Raw genomic sequence first — 6,879 nt, forward strand, 5'->3', positions numbered from 1 at the left:
TTTTCTTTCTTTCTTTTCTTTCTTTCTTTCTTTCTTTCCCATTATCATCTCAGCATACACCAGTTTCTTTTCACAATATACTGGATTCCTGTAGTCATTTAGATTTAGCGCAATAATATTTTAAGGTCTTTCTGTAAATGCATCAGCCAAGAATTCCTTCCATTGCTGCCAGCTAAAGATCACTTGATCACATTTTATGTTTGTTTATGTCTCACGGTTTCTCCAACAAAAGCAACCAATGAAAAGAAACATGTTTTTTGTCAAAGTTCCTCAATATTTTATAAAGCTTCTTAGTTAACCATATGATTTTCAAGAACAGAGAGAGGATCAGTTCTTCCTCATATAGATGTGCTTTCCAGCTCTCTTCTTAAATAGTCGCCCATTATATAGACAGCTAGGCCAACAGCCATTGTGATAAACTGCCAAGACTATTTCTCTCAGGAAGCATACTAATTGCCCTAGCGTTCCTCTGAAAGTTTCCTGTGGTCTCATCTCGCAGAAAAGATGCTGAAATACTATTGAACATTCCTGAAGTTAATAGATCTGAATTATCTGTCAGCTGTTTCCTGAGACTGTATTCAATCCCGTTGTTACTTTCAGTGCTGTAATGGATAGTTGAGCTTTTGGTTTGTTGCAAAAGAGGCTTTGGTTTGGTTTGGTTTCTGAAGGGGAGGTAATTTTGCTTGTCAATTCTCAGCCCAGAGAGAGAAAGAGAGAGAGAGATGTCATTGTGTGCTTGGTATGTGAACCTGATGTTTGATAGCCAGCAAGAAATAGAGAAATAGAAAGTAAATGGCTGAAGAAACAATGAGAAAAGGTACTCTCTTTTGCTAGGTTGCTTCTATAAAAGTTCAATACTGAAAAAATGTTGCTGTTATTAGAAAAGGAGCAAAGAGAAATGGAAGTACACATCCTCCAAATATTCCTGCTGTCCTCCAAAAAGTGTTACTATTGGAGTCTTCTCAGAAGAAGGCCTCATGAAAAGCCAGTGATAAAGTAGGGCAGAAGGTTGTGTTCTAAGATGAACTCACCAACATGATTTTGCAAAGGACTCTATCTGGCACAGACAAGAAAAATCCCATTTCTAAACACATGATCACATCAGAAACAGCATTATGGATCTGAACGCAGGTATTGGAAATGGACTGTAGGAATTGTAAATAACAGAGACGATCAGCCAACTACAAAAGTGTTTTAAATAAAATATGTCAAATTAGACACTGACAGCACAGGAAGGTAGCACATCCGTCACCATTTATGACATTTTTTGCCTTTAATGGCAAGCAGTTGCAGTGATCTGCCAGCACTCTGCTTTTGGTTTGAAAGCAATTAGCTAAGCTCAGTGCTGTTGGGTTTCAGTTTAGAGCAAGTGAGTCATTGCTACGGCCAAAGATAATAGCTGAGCTGAAAGGATATTTCATAAGAACTCTTTTTCGCAGAATTCACTAGGTCCCTGATATGACAAAAAACATGTCTAGCACATCCCCTCTGCCTTGGCAGAAGATTATTTTAATCTTGAATAATAGCCTATAACTAGTTATCTTGAGATTAAGTGAACTGATCTGAACCAGCTGATAATGCTTAATATTTATGAGTTCTAAAGGGTGGCAAAATTTTATGTTCTGGCCTTCTTTTCTGTTAAATTTCTTGTATTACTGTCCTTCTTGGACAATCACCAGCCTTCTTTGCTTCTTCCCTCCTTTGCTGCGAGAGAGCTTTTCATTATTTGACCTGACTTAGTTTTGGAGGCAGTTCTGATTAAAAGGAGACAAAGTCAATATTTTGACCACATCCTTTGCTGAAGTTCACAAATACACAAAGACCTACTTTCGCAAGTGATAAGGAGAACATTGTAAACCTAGCCCAATGCATAGCACCTGCTAGATTTTGGAAACCTGCATCCCACCTGCTCTCAGGAATGAACATACATTGTTGCTCGTGCATTATTCATGTACAGGACCATAATAAATAAATAAATAAATAAATAAATAAATAAATAAATAAGTTGAAACACATTATTGATTTTATTTTCCTAGAGTTCTTCTTTTGCAATTTAGGCCAGTGTTATCTCAGCATTACATTTCCACATCCCCCTAGCCTCACCTGTCCTGGTGCATTCCCTGTTTGCCACACCTTTCCCCCTTCCCAGGCTAATAGAACAAGCAGCAGTCACAGAGAAGTTCTTGGGATTCATCATTGCAGAGCATCCTGTGGATGGCTCGGAAGGCCAGCAGGAAGCCTAGTTTACATGGTCTCTGTTGGAAGGGTGTCCATAAGCCACCACTGAGGACAGCTTGGGGGAGAAGAACATAATGCCTCTGGCTATCCTATAATTGACTTTGCCCCTGATTTTTTTTTTTTTTTTTCTCATAACCTGAGGATTTAAAAGCCTTGGGGGGACTAGTGGAGGGAACAGAAAAACCCGTTGCTCCAAATGCAAAAATACTCACTTGCAGCTCTGCATACAGCAAATTCATAAATTCAGTCAGAAACTAGAAGACTGCTCAACAAGATCCCCACTTTTTCACAGGATTATCACAGGGTGTGTTTCAACATAACATTATCATATCTTTTCTCTGTGCAGCTGTTGAGGTCACTTGCAGGAAGGATGGGCTCAACAATCCAGAAAAAAAGAGACTTGCAGATATTAATGATTGTAGAATTCATCTAGAGAAAGAAAACTCTCCTGAGCAATGTAAAGGATAATACCATTCAGAAAAAGACCTTTCAGAAGCATCACTGAGTGTTTTGGCAAAGGATGGCAATTTCTTAAAGTCCACTAACAATTTCTGAAACCTTGGCTTGTGGGCCTGACCGTACTGTCTCTGACTTAGACATTTCACTTTTACAGCTTCTTTGTTTAGAGATATAGATTTTTTTTTTTCATTTTGTCATTGAGTATTAATATTTATAACTTGTCTGACTGTTGGCCTGGAGGGCTCCCTCAGCAGTATTTAATCTTTGTTACCATTGCAGTGGAGTGGAAAAAAGAGGTTTACGTGGACTATAATGTTTATGAATTTTTGGAGATAGATGCTTTTGTATCTCGTGAGAGATACTAAACAGGGCTTAGTCAGTGAATCTGCACAAACTGTGTACCAAACAGTTTGTCGATCCCTTCTATTGCAACTTATTTTGTCACCTGAGAAATAAGAGAGCTTTAGATACGGCCACTCCAAGAATAAGAACTTTCCTCTGCTAACAAATTCTACTTTACCAACTAAAGTAACTCTCTGCCATCACTTCAGCTGCAGTGATACGCTTTGTATCACAGAGCTCAGGCTGCTTCAAGACCCTGGACAGCCATGTGCCGGTCTAAGTATCGCTGGGAATTTAAGCTCTTGACCCAAGGCTGAGCAGATCTTAGCTTTACCCCTGCAGCAAGTGATCACTTAGGCAGCAAACTTCCTCTGCTTTGCTGAAACACTTCTGCCAATGACCAGGTCTTCTAGGGCAAAGCCAAAACCTATCACAATCAGCATGGGTTTAATAGATATATATTCACGTTTAGGCTTTATTTATTTACTTATTTATTTATTTTATTGTTGCTAGGAATTGTTGTTGGTTCTGCCCTTTCAGCATATCTGTTTTTCCACTACAGGTGTCCATGATTACCTCACTGCAAAATGTGCAGTGTGGAACATCACAGGCTTGCTTGAGCTGTTTCACTAAAGGACTTCAAGAACTAGAGCGGTTCCTAAGATAATTCTGGTGAGCTCCTAAGATAATTCGATTTAGTCCTCCCTTTCCTTTTCTTCTCTTCATGGCATGTGTCTAGAGGCAGGAAAAAGGAAGCTCTGATTTTATTTTTTTTTCCAATTAAAAAAGAAAAAGAAAGAAAAAAAGAAAAAACTGTTTCCTTCTACATGTCTAAAGGCTAATTACTGCCACTGTGCTATTAAGACATTCTCAAAATAATTTCCTAATGAAACACACCCTGCTGACAATAATAGCTTTGGAAAATATCTTCTCTTCACCTTTCATACTCACTCACATAGAAAACCCAGCTTACTGAATTCCTAAATGTTAATTCACAGCTCTTCATTCATCATATTTATAATTTCTTTACATTAGTAGCTGTTATGTAATTTTCAGTGGTTTAAATGCCAGTTTCGCTCACCTATCTGCATACATAGTTGCTGAGACTTCTTGAATATCTTTATGAACATGTGGAAAGGAGAAAGGCTTGCTCAGGCAATTCAAAGGATCTAGGCAGACTTCAGTAACCATGAAGTTTTTAAAATGGAAGGGAAAGCATGCTGCTTTTGCAAATGGAAACAAACAAATTCATGCAGTTTTATATCAGTTATTTCAAAAACATACAAGGTACAATTAATTTCAAATTTATCCTATGATGAATTAGACAAAATAAATTAGCTCATTAGACAATCAAGAACTTCAAATCTATTCAGAAAAAAAAAAGAAAAAAAGAAAAAAAAAAGGTGGGAAACTTCAGAGATATCATACATCTGCTTCTGAAATTAGGGTTTCCTTAACATACTTTTCATTAATACTCTTACAGATGGGAGGACCTGTTATTTGAAACCCATTTCAGCTGATTCAGTGTGACACGTCTGTACCTTAACAGCTAGGCAGTTTCATAGCAGTGGAATTCAATAGCTTAAAAGTGTACTGAGTTTGTAATTTGGGATGTGGGGAAGAGGGGGAAGGCAGGCTATATTTAATAGGAGGACCTGGAGGTGCTGGATGACAGATGGCTGAGCATGAGCCAGCAGTGTGCCCAGGTGGCCAAGAAGGCCAACAGCATCCTGGCTTGTATCAGAAATAGTGTGGCCAGCAGGTCCAGGGAAGTGGTTGTCCCCCTTTACTCGGCTCTGGTGAGGCCGCACCTTAGCACTGTGTTCAGTTTTGGGCCCCTCGCTACAAGAAGGACATGGAGGTGCTGGAACATGTTCAGAGAAGAGCTAAAAGGTGGTGAAGGCACTAGAAAATACGACCCGTGAGTAGTGCTTGTGGGAACTGGGGCTGTTTAGTCTGGAGAAAGAGGTGCTGAGACCTCATCACTCTCTACAAGTACCTGAGAGGAAGTTGCAGCGAGGAGGGTGTCAGTCTCTTTTCTCAGGTGACAAGTGACAGCATGCAAGGAAATGTAATCCAGATGGACCAGGGAAGGTTTACACTGGACATCAGGAAGAATTTCTTCACAAAAATGATGTTTAGGCATTGGAATGGGCTGCCCAGGGAAGTGGTAGAGTCCCCATCCCTGGAGTTATTTAAGAGACGTGTGGATGTGACACTGAGGGATGTGGTTTAGTGGCAGACCTCACAGTGTTAAGTTGATGTTTGGATCTGATAATCTTGAGGGGCTTTTCCAGCCCAAATTATTTTATGATTCTGTGATTCTATTGAAAGATATATAGGGAAAGAGATATGAAAACTAATCTATACAAACAAAATGCTGCAGCTACAATATAGTTCATTGTGTATACTTCACCTACACATATATATTATATATATTATATATATTTTCACTATATTATATATACCTTTTATTAAATGCCATCATAGAAAAAAATAATTTTATTGAATCATGGCTAAGTAAACAAATAGGAGACTTTCACCTTCTCTGTTTACAAGCACTGATCCCATGACTTTGGGACAGTGCCCTCTTTCCCTTATCTTCCTGCATCCCCAATCACACTTAGTCCCAGCCTGTCATGGGCAGGACATTCTTCCCAGATCTATTTGTATTAATGTCTGCTCCAAGTACCTTATCAGGTGCTTCTACCTTGCCAGCACACTGGGGCTTCATAGTCCTAATGTGCAGGACACTGCAGCAGTTTCCTGCAGTTATTTCACCCGACACACAGTCTTGGCAGTATTGTCATTTTAATTTTTCATGCTTTCTTTTTCTCCTTATACAACTTCACTTACTTAACAAATAATAAGCCCAGATATCAAACCACTTAGCTTAACTATCTTCTTACTGTTTTGTTGTTAATAATATTATTATTTAAGCCTGGGTAGGTTGCACTGCCCTATAAACTCCCTAGTTTGCTTAGGCATGGCAACATTACTCGCTTTTACACTAAAATTAGTTTGGGAGCCAAAGGTAATAAGTGACTTTTCACTACTACAAGCTTTTTTTTTTTTTTTTAATTTTAATTTTTTATTTTTTTTTCTTCTTTCAAATAGGGTCATTTTGGCAGGCCAAACTGAAAATGTTTTAATGGAATGGCAATGAAAGATTGCCTGTAATGGACATGCCTACTATGCAGACAGCTGAAGAATTGAATTTCAGCTTCTTAAAAATATATTTTGACAGGCATTTTTCTGGCTGTAAATATGGATTTGATTTAATAACAGCGCTGTGTGAGGACCTGTCAAAATTGTTAATGGAAAGTAGGCAGGGATGTCAGTGCTCCTTAGCCCTCAGGATGGACAACTTTTTGGTCACTGGACTCACTGGGAAGGAAGATGTCAAAAGTGTTGACTAGCTCCAAATACTGCTCAGCTTTCTGGGCTCCTTCTTTGGCCAAGAGTCTGTGTCCTGACCACGGTATTTTTAAAAAATGTCATTTTGCATTAGTTCTCCTAAGGAAAAATTCTAAAAACTTTCAGTTCCACAGATTTTTTTACATTTCCCAACTGCTGTTCCAAATCAAAATGGCAAATAAGTTGAAAATGGGAAAACTTCTGTGTGTGTGTGTGTGTCGTTCACATGTCGTTCACAATCCAGAAATCTGGTGAAGAGCTGGTTCTATCACTGAAATCTGGAGACATATTATTACTGTACACTGTTTCTGCCACCATGGAGAATGAAATTAGTCCATGCTGCATCTAGGACATTGCCTTGTAACACAGCTGGGACTTTACCTCTCTATATAACGAAGATAATAACTTAATAGCATAGCCCCA

Source organism: Oxyura jamaicensis, chromosome 2, assembly GCF_011077185.1.
Source record: "Oxyura jamaicensis isolate SHBP4307 breed ruddy duck chromosome 2, BPBGC_Ojam_1.0, whole genome shotgun sequence".
Taxonomy (NCBI): Eukaryota; Metazoa; Chordata; class Aves; order Anseriformes; family Anatidae; genus Oxyura; species Oxyura jamaicensis.